The sequence below is a fragment of the Oryx dammah genome, unplaced genomic scaffold (genome assembly GCF_014754425.2).
Source record: "Oryx dammah isolate SB20612 unplaced genomic scaffold, SCBI_Odam_1.1 HiC_scaffold_27, whole genome shotgun sequence".
Taxonomy (NCBI): domain Eukaryota; kingdom Metazoa; phylum Chordata; class Mammalia; order Artiodactyla; family Bovidae; genus Oryx; species Oryx dammah.
Window position 1 is genome coordinate 32,788,014 of NW_024070211.1, and position 21,617 is coordinate 32,809,630.

The window sequence follows — 21,617 nt, forward strand, 5'->3', positions numbered from 1 at the left end:
CCTCTGTGGTTCCAAGGCTTGCCACAGACTTGGCAATGAGATTGTTTCCTGGTGTTTGGAAACTTCTCTCTTTTTTAAGACTCCCTTCCTGGGACAGATCTCCTTCCCTACCTCTTTTGTCTCTCTTTTTATCTTTTATATTTTTTCCTACCCCCTTTCGAAGACAATGGGCGACTTTTCTGGGTGCCTGATGTCCTCTGCTGGCATTCATAAGTTGTTTTGTGAAATTTACTCAGCGTTCAAATGTTCTTTTGATGAATTTGTGGGGAAGAAAGTGGTCTCCCTGTCCTATTACTCTGCCATCTTAGGACTGCCCTTCCCCCCACACCCATAACTCAAGATTTTAATTTATCTTTGTTTAGAAAGACATCCCTGGGTCAGGAAGATACCCTGGAGAAGGGAATGGCTACTCACTCCAGTTCTTGCCTGGAGAATTCCATGGACAGAGGAACCTGGTGGGCTACAGTCCATAAGGTCACAAAGAGTTGAACACTACTGAGCAACTAACACACTTTACATAGTAAATAAAAACACTGTGACAAATTGAAAGACACAGCACAGAATAAGGAAAATATGTATATTCCATTACCTTTATGGCAACCCACTCCAGTACTCTTGCCTTGAAAATCCCATGAATGGAGGAGCTTGGTGCAGGCTACTATCCATGGGGTCGCAAAGAGTCGGGCACAACTGAGAGACTTCACTTTCACTTTCACCTTTAATGGCATTATTTTCCCTGCCTTTTTAACTAGAGAACTCGACATTTTCATTCTGTAGTGGGTCTTACAAATTATGTAGTCCTGTCTGGACTTGACCCTGAAGGGCAATGAGGAGCATGAGGAATCGTGGAAAGATTTTAAAAGGAAGTCGACAAGACCATATTTGTGCATTAGAGACTTACCCTGGGAACAGGGTGGTACATGGATTTGGGGGACAAATGCACTGGAGACAAGGAACCCAATTAGAATAATGGCAATAGAGATAAATTGAAAGGATTGATAGATGCAGTGGATTTTAAGATATTAAAAGTTAGAATTGCCAAGACTTGTCCTCATGCCTTTTGTTACATGTCCCATTGTGATTAAAAGTCTGTGTGCTTTCAAAATTAATTCTTTTAGTTAGTATTTTCAAGCTTTTGTCATCTGTGGACTGTCTAGTGTATGTTTGGCCCCACAATTTTTAGTGTTCTTGCCTGCAGAATCCCATATGCAGAGGAGTCTGGCGGGCTATACAGTCCATGGGGTCTCAAGAGTCGGACACAACTTAGCAACAAAAACACCACCACCAAAGATTTGCCACAATTTAAAATAATAAAATGTAATCTCTTGCAATTAAAAATGGCAATTAAAAATTTTATTTACATCAGTGCCAGGAATAATATTACTTTCTGCATGTGCATGCATGCTCAGTCATGTCCAACTCTGCAATCCTATGGACTGTAGCTTCCTAGGCTCCTTTGTCCATAGGATTATCCAGGCAAGAATACTGAAGTGGGCTGCCATTTCCTCCTCCAGGGGACCTCCTGACCCAGGGATCACACCCGTGTCTCCAGCATCTCCTGTACTGACAGGTAGATTCTTTACCACTGAGCCACTACTCTTCCCTAAAGTGATGATATCCATCTGGCTCAATGATTTGTCATCATTAAATCAGAATCCATGCTGAGATTTTTTTTTCTTTTATTTCTCTTTATCCTAAATTAGAAAATGCTCACTCAAATTGTTGATCAAAATTAAAGTGACTATTATCTCAATTACCCAGATTATACCAGTTGCCCAAGTACATCTATTAAGAGCACCCCTTTCTCTCTTAACTGTCCATCTGGCATGTAAATTACTGATTCACCCCAGCCGTCAGATTAAGCAGCAGATATTTAGGTGACTCTTTTCTGTTAGTTTTGGATATCTGAGTCAAGCACTAACCTTATGATTATAGACTGATTTCTAAATGAAAAGTATTTTCTGTTCTCCATTGGAAACCAAGTCAGTGAGCATATCATATGCAAAAGCTGAAGTTTCAAATATTTTAACATAAGAGATAATGGCATTCTTAATCTGTCCTTGGCTGATTTCTGATCCAAAGAGTCTTTCTTTCTGTTCTGGTTCAGTTCAGTTGCTCAGTAGTGTCCGACTCTTTGTGATCCCATGGACTGCAGCACGCCAGGCCTCCTGTCCATCGCCAGCTCCTGGAGCCTACTTAAAATCATGTCCGTCATGTTGGCAATGTCATGCAACCATCTCATTCTCTGTTTTCCCCTTCTCCTCCTGCCTTCAATCTTTCCCAGCATCAGAGTCTTTTCCAATGAGTAGGTTCTTTGCATTGGGTGACCAAAATATTGGAGTTTCAGCATCAGTCCTTCCAGTGAATATTCAGGACTGATTTCCTTTAGGATGGACTGGTTTGATCTCCTTGCAGTCCAAGGGACTCTCAAGAGTCTTCTCCAACACCACAGTTCAAAAGCATCAATTCTTTGGCACTCAGCGTTCTTTAGAGTACAACTCTCACATCCATACATGACCACTGGAAAAATCATAGCTTTGATTAGACAGACCTTTGTTGGTAAATTTTAAATTTTTAAACATATTAAAAATGTTATTTTCAATATGCTGTCTGGGTTCGTCATAGCTTTTTTCCAAGGAGCAAGCATCTTTTAGTTTCATGGCTGCAGTCACCATCTGCAATGATTTTGGAGCACCCCCCCCAAAAAAAAAGTAGTCTCTCACTGTTTCCATTGCTTCCCCATCTATTTGCCGTGAAGTGATGGGACCCAATGCCATGATCTTAGGTATCTTGGATATAATATTTAAATATGAAAACAGATTGATATAAAGGAGATTTCTTTCAGGCATTCAATATCTGTATTCCTCTTTTCCCATATAGAAATAGAACATTTGAATTTTAGCTTAGCAAGATCATCATAATAAGGACTACATTTCCCAAACTCTCTTGCTGCTAAGCAGTACTATGTGACTAAGTTCTAACCAACAGGATGTAAGTGGAAATGGTATGTAACTTTCTGGAAGGGTAATTAAGCGGGGAAGACACATAGTGTACTTCTAAACTTTTTAGCAAATTTAGCACTTTTAAGTAACACCACTCAAAAACCGTGATGTTACATTAGCATATAGCAGGGGTTGGCAAACTTCTTCCTTAGTCACATAGTAAATATTTTGGGCTTTTATATTCTCCATCTCAACTACTCAGTTCTGCCCTTGCAGCCCCAAAGCAACTGTAGACAATGTAGCAATGTGTATGAATAGGTGTCGCTGTGGTTCCAATAAAACTTTATTTTCAAAGTGGCCAGGCCAGGCCAATAAGCACAGTTTGCTAACCCCTGGCTTAGATGAGTATTCTCAAGCTTGCTGTGTGTTAGAATTAACTGGGGAAATTTTAAGTACACCAGTTTCCAAGGCCTACTTCCTGATTTTGATTTAATCATTCTGGGGTTAAGCCCAAATATTTGTTAAGAGGGCTCACTGTAATTCACAGGTGATGACTTCCCTTTTAACCACTGCCAATGTTGGATACTTCTTCAGAAGGAACATTCAATGTCTGGAGGGTTTCTTTTTTATTTTTATGCATTTTTAATAACTATCTGTCCTTGAGAAAAGATTTATGACGGCATAGTTTATTTAGACTTTCAGTGGCCCAAAGGCTGTGGATGCTAACAAGATAATTGGGCAATAAACTCTAGATTGATGCAATTAAATCATGATCTGTAACAAACTATACCTCAACTGTGAGGTAATTGAAGTTCATTTTTTAATAAATACAATGTAAGGAACATCATTCTTTTTAGTCACAAAATTAATAACTATTGTCTAAAGTTCTACAAATATGATATGGGAGGTGGTGAGAGAATGACCAATTATTTTTAGTTTGAGACGTATTGTCTTTTACATATTTTACATGTGATTCTAATGTATTACTTTTGCTTATTGTTGATCTTAGGTCTGAAAAGAGCTGTGTAATCCAAAAATTACATAGCACTGAAATTTGTTACCCTACAAATAAAAATGTTTCTGGTGTAACTCCAGAAATATATTAATGTGTTAACCTATTCCCTGTAAAGATTCAGGTCTAAATTAAAGATGTGGTACATCTCAAGTATTAAATAGAACTGATGGAAAAAGTGAATGGTCATAAGATAGTAACAACACATGAGTTCATTTTTCATATAACAGGTGCTGCCCTTTGAAGTCCCATCAGCTTTTAATCAATTTTTAGATACTTATTTGAAGTTATCTTACACAAGTTTACCCTCTAGCATTGAGCTTATATTTTTGAAGACTTGGAACCATTGTTATGGACTTGGGTTATCATACTAGACTAGGACACACTGACATCTTTTGAGGACTTAGAAAAATGAGTAAAAGTGATGATTCTGGGGAAACATCATTGACTTTGAAACTTAACTCCCCTCCCTCTTACTTAACCATGTAACCTGGACTAGTTACTTACAACTAGTGCTCTAGTACTACTGTACCAAGTTTTTGTGAGAATGAAATGAGTTGATATATATGAAGGGCTTAGAAGAGTGCCTGGCGCATAGAAAGTGCCCACTACTGTTCTCATGATTCTTGGGGTATTTATTTGTTCATAAAATAATCCCACACTCTTTCTCTTGCTTTTGTATTTGTTTTATAATATTTGTTTTCTTCCTGCTTCTTTAAATTGGAGATGTTGAGGGCATCAAGAGTCTGTCATACAGAGCGAATTAAGTCAAAAAAAGAAAAACAAGCATCATACATTAACATATATGTGTCGAATCTAGAAAAATAGTTCAGATGAACCATTTCCAGGGCAAGAACAGAGATGCAGATGTAGAGAATGGACATATGGACACCAAGGGGGAAGGGAAGAGTGGGACGAATTGGAAGATTGCTGCTACTGCTGCTAAGTCACTTCAGTCATGTCTGACTCTGTGTGACCCCATAGAAGGCAGCCCACCAGGCTCCCCCATCCCTGGGATTCTCCAGGCAAGAACACTGGAGTGGGTTGCCATCTACTTCTCCAGTGCATGAAAGTGAAAAGTGAAAGTGAAGGTGCTCAGTCATGTCTGACCCTCAGCGACCTCATGGAGTGCAGCCTACCAGGCTCCCCTGTCCATGGAAGATTAGGATAGACATAAATACACTACTATGTGTAAAATAGATAGTTGGTGGGAACCTGTCATAAAGTACAGGAAGCTCAGTTGGATGCTCTGTAATGACTTAGAGGGGTGGGATGGTGGGGGAGAGGTGGGAGGGAGGTGCAAGAGGGAGGGGATATATTAGACATATAGCTGACTCAGTCCATTGTACAGCAGAAACTAACACAGCATTATAAAGCAACTATAATCCAGTTTTAAACAGGGCATGATCATTGGCCAACCATGTAGGGCATGATGGGGAAGGCAGGGTGAAAAGCACAGGACCTGCCACTAGGGGAGATAAGTCCCATCAGACAGTGGAAAGTGCTGGCAATGGAGGATCAGCCAGAGTGGCAAACATGGGGTCAGAATTGGTCACCCCCTCAATTCTTCAGCTGTGACCTGAACAGTCAGCAATAGGAGTTTCTCAGTGAAAAATCAGGACATTTTAACTTGAGGAAAATTTGACTTTGGGGTCTTGGATTAGAGACACTTATCAGTTCAGCTGATAGGAATTGGCTTTGGAAATATCTTTCACAGGGTAAGACAGCCCTGCTAACTAAACAGAGATTCCTGGGCTGTGGGACCCCTCAAGAGGGCAGAATCCCAACCCAGAAAAGATTTGGACATCAGGGATCAACATGACACCCTGAAAACAAGGACCTAGACTGAAGCCCAGTTAGAAGAATTAGAATTGGGAGACTCAGGAATGAGAGGAGCCTCAGTTATTACAACAGAGGCAAAACTTAAGGGTCAGATCCACACCAAAAATAACTCAGTGCTGAGCCTCAGAAAAAGGTTTTTCCAATGTTTAAATTTGTTGACCTTGGGAACTGGGAATGAGCCTGTGCAGTTGGCTCCAGGGTTTCCTGTGGCAAAGAATAGAGCACGTGAAAGGCGAAGAAGATGCTAGGGCCTGGAAACTATTTAGGCTTTAAATCTGAGTTTTTCCTTATTGCTGTCAATGAACTTACTCCGGTAGCACTTCATATCCCTGATCCCACCAATCAACCAAGACACAAAATTTATTATCAGCTAAAATAGCCCAAGCTGCATTTATGCTAATTGCATGTAAAGTAAGAGAGAATGAGCTCTCGAGAGAGAGTCAAGCCTGGAATGGCCCTCTTACAATTAAGTAAGTACACATTAACATCTAGACATCTACTATTTTGGCTGCTATGAAACCTTTTCAGTTTTCTTCAATGTTATATCCTGTGTTTGAGATAACCAGTTAAGTGTCATCGAGATAAGTGAGATGTTAACATTATTACAACTGATTCACTGCTTTCTATTCAACAAGCTCACAGAAATGATTAAGCCTCCCTCCATTCCCCTTTACAATGTCAGCATTCTTTCCTTTTTTAGGTTTGATCTTGCTGTCTTGGCTGAGAGGGTCCCCCTGCAGAGTTTTCCTGTAGTGTTATGGATCATGCCCCTCAGTTCCCAGCCCGACTGTGGAGTTTCCCTTCTGTAATGTTAATGACTACCTGAAATCTGTGTCACACTGTACCCAGTAAGCTTCTAAGGCCACAGTGGTAGATTAAATATATCCACAAATTCTTCACCGCTTCTCCCATTGAGGTATAGTCTTATTCCTCCCCTCTTAAATCCTTGCTGGTCTTAGAGACTGATTTGAGCAATAGGATGTTGCAGAAGTGATATTTTAAAATCTCTAAAGTGAGGATGTTGAAGTGTTGCACTCACCCTTGAAGTTCCCAGGTGGAATGTAAAAACCCTGACCTCCTTAGGTCACCTTGATGCAGAAACCACATGAAAAGGCCATGTGGAGGGGCCCTGAGACTGCATAAAGAGAAGGACATACATGGCAGCTTCTCCAACCCTCAGCCATGTGAGGACCTGCCCAATGCTCAGATTTGTGAGCATAATAATATGGTTGCTGCTTTGTGGGTTACATTTTCAATGTGCTTGTTATTTAGCAATAGGTAACCAGAACTGCCGCTCTTCCGGGGTGCCAGAAATTCCTGGAATAAGAAAGCCTCCTTCCCTGTGATTAACCCATCACTTCAGTCTCTCAAAGACCACTACATCAGCTATTTAGCCAAATGTATATTTCTTTACTAAAATTAGAGAAATTTCAGAAGAGAGGTATATACAACAAAGGTTATACTTGAGAACTGAAAGTGAAGACACCGAAAAACTAGATCCTACAAAAGAGTTCCCCTCCGGGGTTTCTCCAAATCTCTTTTAGCTCCCATGTCCTCAGGTAACATCCTTGCCTTCAGACATCTTTACCTGCTAGTCATCTGCCTGAATTTCTACTTACCTCACAGAACATTCAACTCTTCCTGAATCCATCACCTTGTTACTGAACCAAACTTGTCATCACCTGTCATGCAGCAAAGCTGCTCTACTGACACCAGGTTATCATTAAGGAAAGTGTAGTGTCCATTTCAAGGAACCTAGCAAGGAGAACAGGCAGCTCATGCTCAAAAGACCGAACTCCCTGAGAGCTTTCAGGGAACAGTTTTTAAAAGCAACATTTGGGGGTAATGTTTCAGGAATCTTGATCATCAACCTTCTGGTTCCAACCAGGCTGGGGTCTTTGTGTTCAGCATGAAGTCATCATCCTCCACCTGGGTGGGGATAGGGGGGCGGGTCTTAGTTCTGCAGAACAACTCAAAGATATGCATCACTTGTTATGTATATTTCTTGAGGAACTAGGACTCTCTTACGCTATCATTACTTTTCTTGATTGACTGCTTTTCTTTCGTTTCTGTATTTCTTCACTTCCTGTATTAGCAACTGCTTGAGTCTGTGCTTTGGAACTCAGGGAAGGTTCTAGGAGACTAAAGCCTTTTTCTACAAACAAGAGATGGGGGACACAGAGGGGCTTTGTACCTAGGAGGACCTCACAGAATCCTGCTTGGTATCACCTTTCCTCTCCTAAAACAAATACCTCACATCTGATGCTTGAAATGGGGTAGCAGCCCTAGAGTTTAGCATGATGGTCAGTGAAGCAGGTGGATAATCCAGCCTCACAAAACAGATAAAGGAAAAATTGTTCTGAGCCATTGGCAATGGTGATGCAGGAGCCTCTTTATTGGATTAAATTTGATACTGTACCAGTATATGCTATAATTGAACAGATCTCCATAATTAAAGAACATTTAAGTGAAACACAAATCCAAGGAAAGTCATTAATTTGGGGGAGAATAGGGCATTCTAATCCAAGAATCACAAATTGAAGCATTTGGACCTTAAGCAGATAAATTAGTGAAATGGACTTGGTGCTATTAATGGGCACAGATGGGAATTATGGCAAAGTGGAATGAGTTTGCATGACTTTGTAAAGGGCACACCTATGATGCACTTCCTAAAAATGGCTGTTTTGCAGGGATATAGAGAGAGCTGTCACCTCTCTCTCCTGTCGATTCTGAGATCTGGATTTACATATGGAATGTTCAATTTTTAAACACTGAGGAGATCAAACAAAACACATGTCTAGCCACTGAATTTGGGACGTGTGCGTGCTCAGTCACTCAGTCGTGTTTGACTCTACTTGACCCTATGGACTGTAGCCCACCATGCTCCTCTGTCCATGGGGATTCTCTAGGCAAGAACACTGGGGTGGGTTGCTATCCATGCCCTCCTCTAGGGGGTCTTCCCAACCCTGGGACTGAACTGCGTCTCCCGCGTCTCATCTCATGCATTGCAGGAGCTTTACCTACTAAGTCACATACCGGATGGAAATATTTCCTTAGTTATCAAGACCTGACTCCCTTCACCTTCCCCTGGACTGTGTAACTGTGCTGAGCAGCATTTGGAGCATTACTGTGCCTCAAGAGGAGGGAGGGCCTACCTGAGTATTTAGTTCCTTAGTCTTTAATACTGACTCTTCTTGAAGAGAGACTCTGAGATAATGATTAAATCCTAAACTTTAGCCATCTCCTGCTAGTGTGCAGAGTGGAGTGTTTACCAATTCTTTTCACTACAAAAATGTCAGTGATTTAGAGATGAGACCTTCACTAGTGTATGTTATTTCTGAAACTCTGCCTCCTTTCATTCTTTGTTAAGCACTATTGTATTAACTAGGTAGTCACTGGTCCCTGTACTCAGTATTTCTGCTATATCCAATACTCAGGTAAGGCTCTTAATTCTACCCACTCCAGGCTAGAATATTGGAGGGGGTAGCAGTTCCCTTCTCCAGAGGATCTTCCCAATCCAGGGTTCGGATCTCTCACATTGCAGGTGGATTCTTTACCAGCTGAGCCACCAGTGAAGCCCAAGAATACTGGAATGGGTGAAAAAGAAAAGTGAAGTCACTCAGTCGTGTCCAACTCTTTGCAATCCTATGCACTACTGGAGTGGGTAGGTAGCCTATCGCTTCTCCAGCACATCTTCCTCACCCAGGAATCGAACCAGAGTCTCCTGCCTTGCAGGCAGATTCTTTATCAGCTGAGCTACCAGGGAAGCCTGGTAGCATTAGAACTTAATAAAATCCACACTTAGAAACAGTTGTGAGAGACAGGAAGAAACACCCTAGTTGTGCTTGTTCAGAGGCCCATTCTATAATCATTTTAAAGATGTTTCAATGAAACAAAGACATTATCAACACTAATGTGGACTATATAAATGATAGCATCTTCGTCATACATAAATTTATGCATTAAAGACCTGAGAAAATTCAGGTAGTAAATAATAAAGTATGGAAAAGAATGAAAAATAATAAAATCAATAGTATTTATCTTGACATCAAAAAGAAAATTAAAACAACAGCAATAAATAAATAAATCAGATCATACTCAAAGCATTAACTTCTGTTTGAGGCCCATACCTTTTTTTATACTCTCTTTCATGTAGAATATATAGGTTTTGTAAAATCCAATGACAATTTTCTTTTGTCCTGTTTGGGAATAAAAAGGTACACATTTCTCCTCATCTGTAAGGCATGCACATAAAGATAAAAAAAGAGTTTCTAACAAAGGCCCTTTAAAATGAAAGTTGTAGATGTTTCTCAAGCTCCCTTGGGGGCAAACATTTAAGTTCAGAAAGGAGATGACTTGTGTGAGAACAGTTGAATATCCATAGTTTCACCGGCTTTCTTAAGGAAAAATCTTCCCATCTGTTAGTGACAACATTTTCAGATTTCAGTCACAGATTTTCACAAGGATCTTGGTCAAGTTTTTTTCTTCTGTTTTCTTTATTATTATTTATTTTGGCTGTGCTGGGCCTTTGTTGTGTCATACAGGCTCTAGGGTGTATAGGCTCGGTAGCTGTGGCGTGTGGGCTTAGTTGCAGTATGTGGGATCTTAGATCCCCCACCAGGGACTGAACCTGAACTCCCTGCATTGGGAACCTAGAGTCTTACCCACTGGACCACAGGGAAGTCCCTTCTTTTGTCTTCTAAATCAACTTCTCTCACAATATCCTAACTCATTCTACCACTTGAACTATCCCTTATCTCCAGGAGAGCATCTCCCTATATGTGTATTCCTCTTGTGTGTAAGATAGAAATATGCCTTTGCAATGAGCTCAGTATCTAGATATAACCACTTTTACTAAACTTCTGTTACCTTTAGTGTTAATCCTTAAAGTTTGTTTTACTTTTCTCCTTTTCAAAACATTTTTAGGGGACTAATTGCCTCAATGCTTTGACTTTTCTGACTCAAGGTTGTTTTCATTGAATTATTTCCTGTAATCTGTACCCTCCATGCTGTTTGTGATTCTCTCTGCAGGATTTCCCTCTTGTTCCTGACATTTGCCCTCAGGCTATGCCTTTTATGTTTTCTCCTTTGGTTGATACAATGAAAAGAGATATTTATATGCTTGTTGGTTCACAAACTTCCTCAGGATCTTCCTGAGTATAATCTAAAATCACCCCCATACTTGGAGGGCAGGGAGAGACTGAAGAAAGAGGCAGACTCCTGCAGGTTGGTGGTGGCAGGATTGATAAGCAAGGGAACTTGCCTACCAGGCTTGTCTTGGGTGGTTGCAAGATGAGTAGATTTCCAGACCCTCCCACCAAATCTTAAAATTTTTATAGAGAGGTGTTAACTGGGTTCTGTTGCATGTAACATCTAGATGGTCTCAACAACACACTGCTCTCTCAAGGCTGAGTCCTTGAAAGCCACTCCCATTGTGGGAAAATGGAGAGACAGTGCATTTTAGGTACCGGGAAGGTGGGGGAAAGTGAAAGTGTTAGTTACTCAATTGTGTCTGACTCTGTGACCCGTGGGACCCCTGGACTGTAGCCTGCCAGGCTCCTCTCTCCATGGGATTCTCCAGGCAAGGATGAGGGAGTGGGTATACCAATTCCTTCTCCAGGGCATCATCTGGACTCAGGGATTGAACTCAGATCTCCTGCATTGCAGGCAGATTCTTTACCACCTGAGCCACCAGGGAAGGTGGGGTGGTGCCTCTTATTGTTCAATTCTTGGATCAACTGTAGTCATGACCTTTTGATGACCTTCTCCAAAAAGGCCCTTTAGGAAATGTGATCACTCAGCAAGAGAGTTCCAGAAAAACATCTATTTCTGCTTTATTGACTATGTCAAAGCCTTTGACCATGTGAATCACAATCAACTGTGGAAAATTCTGAAAGAGATGGGAACAGACCATCTGACCTGCCTCTTGAGAAACCTGTATGCAGGTCAAGAAGCAACAATTACAACTGGATATGGAACAACAGACTGGTTCTAAATAGGAAAAGGAGTACGTCAAGGCTTATATAGTCACTCTGCTTATTTAACTTCTATGCAGAGTATATCATGAGAAATGCTGGACTGGAAGAAGCATAAGCTAGAATCAAGATTGCCAGGAGAAATATCAGTCACCTCAGATACGCAGATGACACCACCCTTATGGCAGAAAGTGAAGAGGAACTAAAAAGCCTCTTGATGAAAGTGAAGGAGGAGAGTGAAAAAGTTGGCTTAAAGCTCAGCATTCAGAAAACTAAGATCATGGCATCTGGTCCCATCACCTCATGGGAAATAGATGGGGAAACAGTGGAAACAGTGTCAGATTTTATTTGGGGGGGGCTCCAAAATCACTGCAGATGGTGATTGCAGCCATGAAATTAAAAGACGCTTACTCCTTGGAAGAAAAGTTATGACCAACCTAGACAACATATTGAAAAGCAGAGACATTACAATGCCAACAAAGGTCCTTCTAGTCAAGGCTATGGTTTTTCCAGTGGTCATGTATGGATGTGAGAATTGGACTATGAAGAAAGCTGAGTGCTCAAGAATTGATGTTTTTGAACTGTAGTATTGGAGAAGACTCTTGAGAGTCCCTTGGACTGAAAGAAGATTCAACCAGTCCATCCTAAAGGAGATCAGTCCTGGGTGTTCATTGGAAGGACTGATGTTGAAATTGAAACTCCAGTACTTTGGCCACCTCATGCGAAGAGTTGACTCATTGGAAAAGATCCTAATGCTAGGAAGGATTTGGGGCAGGAGGAGAAAGGGACGACAGAGAATAAGATGGCTGGATGGCATCACTGACTCGATGGACATGAGTTTGGGTAGACTCCAGGTGTTGGTGATGGACAGGGAGGCCTGGTGTGCTCGATTCATGGGGTCACAAAGAGCCAGACAGGACTGAGCAACTGAACTGAGGCTGTTAAAGACTAACCCTGCTTTCTCTCCACTTACCCTGGCTGCTTTTTTAGGATATTATTTGTCATTCACTCTAAAGCATCATTTTGGTCAATGATGTTCTAATTTGAGAGACAAAAATGCCATTTTGGAGGCTTTGAAAAGCTTTTTTTGACTATGCAATTATTTTTAAATGCACATTAATTGAGACTAGCCAGAAACAAATAGCTGGCTAAAAAGGAATTTTCCAGTGGTGCCCTCAGGTAAATTTGCTAAGACTCTACTGCTAGGAGTGCAGATATGTGTGAGTACAAATTCTCTTCTCTGTACCCAGCATCATCCCTTCTAATAAGGGGAATAAACATTCTCTTTCAATGTCATAGGAATAAACTGTTCACAAAATATTTTTCTTTTCCATTCTCCAGCCAGATAATCCATAGCATATCTTCCATCGAGATCCATACAACACTGGAGATAAGCTTGTTATATAAAATGAAGAGTAGCCTCTCTATTTGGAAAGGATTTCTAAAGAATGTGGTGGTGGTCTGAGCTGTTTCTAACTGGCAGTGTCAGGGCAGTGGTTGTGGTGCAGAGGAGTAGCATTTGGTCATTTGAGATCTCCAATCCATTATTGAAAGCATAATTGAGTTGTGTCACTGATAACACAAATTGTACAAACTAACTTACATATTAAATAATCAGTGCTATGAGAAGTTGTAATTATTTTTTTCTACCTCACTTTGCCAAACTGACTTTTGAAAATTCACCAGAAATGAATTTCCTATATTTTCAGGGGAGCCAATTTGTATGCTTGCAGTGACTGGTTTGAATAGTAATTCATCTTATGCACACATCCAATTACTTCTTATAGAAAGGGTTCAGAAAAGTTCCCAACCCACCAGAGCAAAGCCTTGACTTGAGAAAAGATGAATACTTTGGTGTGTTTCAACTTTTTTCTTAATAAAGGAAAATAAAAAGTAAATACCAGCCATTCTGTAACAAAGTATCATTTTTCTTCAAGCTGAAATAACATTAGAAATTTTTGAACTTTTTAAAGAATTTGTCCATAATTAATATAGTTTCTCTCTAATTTTTAAATATTATCTCAAACTTTAACAAGAAATTCAATAATACTCTAATAACTGGGATAATTCTCCTAGAAAGACATGGAGTAACCCTAAATGTGAACCAGAGTCTAGCCCAGGTTAGATTTCTGGGACCCAGTAAAGATTTAGTGTGAACCAGTCAGAGGTTATGTCAGGAAGCTGTGATAAATGAATAGCAATTTATTGGTAACTGAGAGGATGGGATTCAAGTCACAGTAATATACTATGGATTGGTTCAGAGGTTGGCACTCTATTTAGTTCTGAATGTCTACAGCAAAGCAAGCTAGAAAAATAAGAAAAAGAAAGAACATCAATAGGAGAGTTGGAGAGACATACAGACCACTAAGACAAGAAAGGAACAAGAAACATAGGAAAAGAGCTATGAGTAACTGCAGGTAAAACTAGAGTCATGAACTGTCAGATTTTTAGAGTCAAAGTGGGCCTGTGTGAGTTGTTCTTGAGCTTTCCTGATTGCTTGTCTTCTTGTGACTAGCTGTTAATGCAGGCAGGAAAACGAGTTTTGACTTCTCAGATTCACAATCTCTGAACCCCAGGCACAGGGGAAACTATAGCCACATTCAAACACTGAGCATTGACCACAAATGTAACTGGGATCAACCACTGCTTCCTGATTCAATATCCAAGAATATCACAAAATACTGCCACGAAGGGTGCTACCAGCTATGACTGTGATCAATATGATCAGTTCTTCCCTCTCTGCACTTAAACAGTACCTTGGGAAATCAACCCGTTTTAACACAGCTGAGCTGAGGTTAAATCAATGCCCTGAAAACCTAAGTGAAAGTATGAATTTTTCTGAATATTCCTGAATGGTAAAAAGAGGCAACTATACCAAATTAAAGATAAACTTGAAAGCAATTTGACCCACACCAAGATAAAACTGTGTAGTATGGAGGTCTCATCATTGTAACAATTCTGCTTCATTTTTCCTTGTGGAGACATCCTGTATTATACATACTAAGTGTCTGTGCTCCCCACTTCCACACAATGCAAACTTTTTATTCCTTTCAAGGTACAATTGGCTGACAATCTATTAAAGCATTACCCATGCTAGAGATGCCTTCCTTGCAATAAGAATCAAAGCAGTAATCCGAAGATTATTATCAATATACACGTGACTATTTTTCCTGTTTGATCATGGCAGACCTCTTTGATCATGGGGCTTCCCAGGTGGCACCAATGATAAAGAACCGCCTTCCAATGCAGGAGACCTAACAGATGCAGGTTTGATCCCTGGGTTGGGAAGATCCCCTGGAGGAGGACATGGCAATCTACTATAGTATTCTCGCCTGGAGAATCCCATGGACAGAGGAGCCTGGTGGGCAATAGTCCACAGGGTCGCAGAGAGTCGGATCTGACTGAAGCGACTTAGCACTCAGCAGGCAAACTTAAGGAAACACAGAACTCTTGTCCATTGAGAATAAATGAAAAGCAGGAAATTTCTAAATATTGCTGTTCAGTAGCTACAAGCAGCTCAACAAAGTGAATAAGCAACATAAATGTCTATCTATAACTCAGTATCTATGTGATGAAATGGTAATGGTTAGTTCAATTCAGTTCAGTTCAGTCATTTGTCCTGTCCGACTCTTTGCGACCCCATGAGCCGCAGCACGCCAGACCTACCTGTCCATTACCAACTCCCGGAGTCCACCCAAACCCATGTCCATTGAGTCGGTGATGTCATCCAACCAATTCATCCTCTGTCCATCCCTTCTCCTCCTGCCCTCAATCTTTCCCAGCATCAGAGTCTATTCAAATGAGTCAGCTCTTCACATCAGGTGGCAAAAGTATTAGAGTTTCAGCTTCAATATCAGTCCTACCAATGAACACCTAGGACTGATCTCCTTTAGGATAGACTGGTTGCAGTCCAAGGGACTCTCAAGAGTCTTGTCCAACACCACAGTTCAAAAGCATCAATTCTTCAGCACTCGGCTTTCTTCACAGTCCAACTCTCACATGGATACATGACCACTGGAAAAACCATAGCCTTGACTAGATAGACCTTTGTTGACAAAGTTATGTCTCTGCTTTTCAATATGTTGTCTGGTTGGTCATGACTTTCCTTCCAAGGAGTAAGCATCGTTTAATTTCATGGCTGCAATCACCATCTGCAGTGATTTTGGAGCCCCCCAAAATAAAGTCTGACACTGTTTCCACTGTTTCCCCATCTATTTCCATGAAGTAATGGGACCAGATGCCATGATCTTCTTTTTCTGAAGGTTGAGACTTAAGCCAACTTTTTCACTCTTTCACTTTCATCAAGAGGCTTTTTAGTTTCTCTTCACTTTCTGCCATAAGGGTGGTATCATCTGCATATCTGAGGTTATTGATATTTCTCCTGGCAATCTTGATTCCAGCTTGTGCTTCCTCCAGCCCAGCATTTCTCATGACATACTCTGCATAGAAGTTAAATAAGCAGAGTGACGATATACAGCCTTGACGTACTTCTTTTCTTATTTGGAACCAGTTTGTTATTCCATGTCCAGTTCTAACTGTTGCTTCCTGACCTGCATATAGGTTTCTCAAGAGGCAGGTCAGGTGGTCTGGGATTCCCATCTCTTTCAGAATTTTTCAGTTTATTGTGATCCACACAGTCAAAGGCTTTGGCATAGTCAATAAAATAGAAATAGATGTTTTTCTGGAACTCTTTTGCTTTTTTGATGATCCAGGGGATGATGGCAATTTGATCTGTGGTTCCTCTGCCTTTTCTAAAACCAACTTGAACATCTGGAAGTTCATGGTTCACGTATTGCTGAAGCCTGGCTTGGAGAATTTTGAGCATTATTTTACCAGCGTGTGAGATGAGTGCAATTGTGATTGTGAGGTAGTTTTAGCATTCCTTGGTATTGCCTTTCTTTGGGATTGGAATGAAAACTGACATTTTCCAGTCCTGTGGCCACCGCTGAATTTTCCAAATTCGCTGGCGTATTGAGTGCAACACTTTCACAGCATCATCTTTCAGGATTTGAAGTAGCTCAACTGGAATTCCATCACCTCCACTAGCCTTATTCATAGTGATGCTTCCTAAGGCCCACTTGACTTCACATTCCAGGATGTCTGGCTTTAGGTGAATGATCACACCATCGTGATTATCTGGGTCATGAAGATCTTTTTTGTACACTTCTGTGTGTTCTTGCCACCTCTTAATATCTTCTGTTAGGTCCCTACCATTTCTGTCCTTTATTGAGCTCATCTTTGCATGAAATGTTCCCTGGGTATCTCTAATTTTCTTGCAGAGATTTCTAGTCTTTCCATTCTAGTGTTTTCCTCCATTTCTTTGCATTGATTGCTGAGGAAGGCTTTCTTATCTCTCCTTGCTATTCTTTGGAACTCTGCATTCAAATGGGTATATCTTTCCTTTTCTCCTTTGCTTTTTGCTTCCCTTCCTTTCATAGCTATCTGTAAGGCCTCCTCAGACAGCCATTTTGCTTTTTTGCATTTCTTTTTCTTGGGGATGGTCTTGATCCCTGTCTCCTGTACAATGTCACATACCTCTGTCCATAGTTCATCAGGCACTCCATCTATCAGATCTAGTCCCTTAAATCTTTCTCACTTCCACTGTATAGTCATAAGGGATTTGATTTAGGTCATACCTGAATGGTCTAGTGGTTTTATCCACTTTCTTCAATTTCAGTCTGAATTTGGCAATAAGGAGTTGATGATCTGAGCCACAGTGAGCTCCCGGTCTTGTTTTTGCTGGCTGTATAGAGCGTCTCCATTAATGGTTATATTTTAAGCATTAATCAAGATGTGCAACTATGGAAAAAGTATGAGCTATATAGAAAAATGAGAGGATATGGACTGAGTGACGGGTCATATAATTATAAATCTATTCCTTCTATTAGACATGGTATAGAAAGAAAAATTACAGAAATCAATAGTTAATGGCAGAACTCCTGGCAAGAGTATTGTAAACCCAAATAGCTGATAACTACAAAATGCAAAGAGGACATATTCAGGATCATAGGTATAGATGGTTGAGCAAAGATTGAAGCACTGTTTAAAACCTTTTATTTAAATTTTAATTGTTGTAGTTATTTTGGGATGGATGGCTATTGTTTTTTGCGCTGTTGATATATAATGTTTCCACTGTTCAAGAAACAAAGCAGAAATTACAGATCCAAATTACTATCCTTCATGCAAGTAGCTTCCCTGACAGGATATACGTTTATTTCAGTGAGACTGCTACTGCTTAAAACGGTTTTAGAACTCCTCCTGAAATTGCTTTCAGAGCCTGAAGCTAATTTCTTTGACTATCCTCAATAGTGGCAAATCTCCATCCTTTGACAGAGGATTTGATTTTTTAAAGCTTGCCAAAAGTCAGGACTAGTGAGTAAAGTAGCCAGTTAAACTGGGTTATACTGTTTGGGGTTTCAAAAATAAGGTGAGCTAAAGCGATGAGCCGAGTTTTCTCATATAGCTCATAAACCACTTTAGAAGGCAATTACAAAAGGGAATTTTTCAAAGTAGATTTTTATTTCCTTCCTTTGTAAGATACCACTGCTGCTGCTGCTGCTAAGTCACTTCAGTCATGTCTGACTCTGTGCAGCCCCAGAGACGGCAGCCCACCAGGCTCCCCTGTCCCTGGGATTCCCCAGGCAAGAACACTGGAGTGGGTTGCCATTTCCTTCTCCAATGCATGAAAGTGAAAAGTGAAAATGAAGTCACTTAGTTGTGTCCAACTCTTCGCTACCCCATGGACTGCAGCCTACCAGGCTCCTCCGTCCATGGGATTTTCCAGGCAAGAGTACTGGAGTGGGGTGCCATTGCCTTCTCCGAAGATACCACTAGTTGACTCTAAATGCCCTTCCAGCTTTATGATTCCGTGATTCAATAATTCATCTATTTAAACATCTTGAAAGATTTGGTGCTATTTTAAAGAAAAATAAAACATCTCAATATGATTAAAAACTTTTTTACCCTAAAAGAAAAAAAATGTTAAAAAGAGCATGTTTAATTACACTGGGGCTCATTTTCCTCTGCTGTAAGAGGAGGGAGGGTCTTGAATAGATGACCCTCAAGCTACACAATGATATGCTAGTATATTAACAGTTTTTTTAAAATAATTACTCCAAAATTTAGTGTCTTGAAATGACACATTATTTCACAGTTCTTATGCAATCAAGAATCTTGGCACTGCTATCTCTGTCCTCTGCTTCAGGATTTCCCACAGGCTACAATTATGGTGTCATCTGGGTTGCAGTCGTTCCAAGGATCAACTTGGATTTGTTTCCAAGCCCACTCATATGGTTGTTGGCACTATTCACTATTCAATTCTTCATGGGCCTGGGTTCTTGCTGGCCCATGATTGAAGGCTGCTGTAGGCACCTTTCCACACAGGCTTCTTTATTAGGCATCTCATGATATGGCAACGTGCTTTGTCAAAACAAGCAGGTAATAACAGCCAAGGAAAAAGAGTCCAAGCCAGAAGTTAAGATCTTTATAACCAAATCTGAGATGTGAAAAGTCTTGACTTCTGCAATATCTTGCTCTGTAATTAGGTACAGTCTATACTCAAGGGGTATACACCAACCTAGACAGCATGTTGAAAAGCAAAGACATTACTTTGCCAACAAAGGTTCATCTAGTCAAAGCTATGGTTTTTCCAGTAGTCATGTATGGATGTGAGAGTTGGACCATAAAGAAAGCTGAGTGCTGAAGAATTGATGCTTTTGAACTATGGTGTTCCAGAAGACTCTTGAGAGTCCCTTAGACTGCAAGGAGATCAAACCAGTCCATCCTAAAGGAAATCAGTCCTGAATATTCATTGGAAGGACTGATGCTGAAGCTGAAATTCCAATACTTTGGCCACCTGATGTGAAGAGCTGACTCATTGGAAAAGACCCTGATGCTGGGAAAGATTGAAGGCAGAAGGAGAAGGGAACAAGAGTATAAGATGGTTGGGTGGCATCACCGACTCAATGGACATGAGTTTGAGTAAGCTCTGGGAGTTGGTGACGGACATGCAGGCCTGGCATACTGCAGCCCATGGGGTTGCAAAGAGTCAGAGACAACTGAGTGACTGAATTGAAATGATACTCAAGTGGAAGGGATTACACAGGAGAGAGAGAACTAGAAGGTGGGAGTGACAGGAACCATTTAATAAGCACATATTCCCCCACCCCTGGTGGTTCTCATTTCTCTCACATGAAAACTATACTCACCACCTCCAGGTACCTGTAAACTTCAATCCATTACATCAACAAATTGAAGTCCACTATCACCTCATTTAAATTCTGTTCAAATGTAAACGAGTCTCCTTGAGCATAATTCTTTCAGTTCACCCCAGGAATCTAGTCCCTTTATATCTGTGGACTTGTGAAAGCACAAGTTCTGGAACTGTGATTCTTCTATTGTCATTAACTTCACAGCTACCTTATCACAGGTGCCTCTAGAACACAGAGTCAGCTGCACAGAATTTATTGCTCTGAGTCCTACTGAAATTTGACAGACTATTTATTATTGCTAAGTGTGCCAAAAAGTGTTCTGAGTCCCCTAAAGCCACCAAATGTTGTGTTTCTTCTAGTGATAGAAAATGTGGGGGCATGATAACTATTTTGGAGATGTTTTAGGATGCCTCAAACCAATGAATCTCTAAACATTTGGTTAATGGGGCAGGTATCTGAAGCTTCATAATGTTTATCTCCTGCTCTCTAGAGCATGTGTCTTAATGAGGCTTCCAATGCTTACCTTGTTACTTTTTGCTCAAGTGATCCAACTAATATGTCATCAGTATTATGGACCAAAGTGATGTTGTTGTTGTTCAGTTGCTAAGTTGTGTCTGACTCTTTGTGATCCCATGAACTGCAGCATGCCAGGCTCCTCTGTCCTCTTCTATCTCCTAGAGTTTGCTCAGATTCATGTCCATTGAGTTGGTGATGACATCCAACCATCTCATCCTCTCAGTTCAGTTCAGTTCAGTCACTCAGTTGTGTCCAACTCTTTGCGACCCCATGAATCGCAGCACACCAGGCCTCCCTGTCCATCACCATCTCCTGGAGTTCACTCAGACTCATGTCCATCGAGTCTGTGATGTCATCCAGCCATCTCATCCTCGGTTGTCCCCTTCTCCTCCTGCCCCCAATCCCTCCCAGCATCAGAGTCTTTTCCAGTGAGTCAACTCTTCGCGTGAGATGGGCAAAGTACTGGAGTTTCAGCTTTAGCATCATTCCTTCCAAAGAAATCCCAGGGCTGATCTCCTTGAGAATGGACTGCTTGGATCTCCTTGCAGTCCAAGGGACTCTCAAGAGTCTTCTCCAACACCACACTTCAAAAGCATCAATTCTTTGGTGCTCAGCTTTCTTCACAGTCCAACTCTCACATCCATACATGACCACAGGAAAAACCATAGCCTTGACTAGACGGACCTTTGTTGGCATTGTAATGTCTCTGCTGTTCAATATGTTGTCTAGGTTGGTCATAATTTTTCTTCCAAGGAGTAAGCGTCTTTTAATTTCATGGCTGCAGTCACCATCTGCAGTGATTTTGGTGCCCAAAAAAATAAAGTCTGACACTTTCCACTGTCTCCCCATCTATTTCTCATGAGGTGATGGGACCAGATGCCATGATCTTTGTTTTCTGAATGTTGAGCTTTAAGCCAACTTTTTCACTCTCCACTTTCACTTTCATCAAGAGGCATTTTAGCTCCTCTTCACTTTCTGCCATAAGGGTGGTGTCATATGCATATCTGAAGTTATTGATATTTCTCCTGGCAATCTTGATTCCAGCTTGTGCTTCTTCCAGCCCAGCATTTCTCATGATGTACTCTGCACATAAGTTAAATAAGCAGGGTTAGAGCCACCC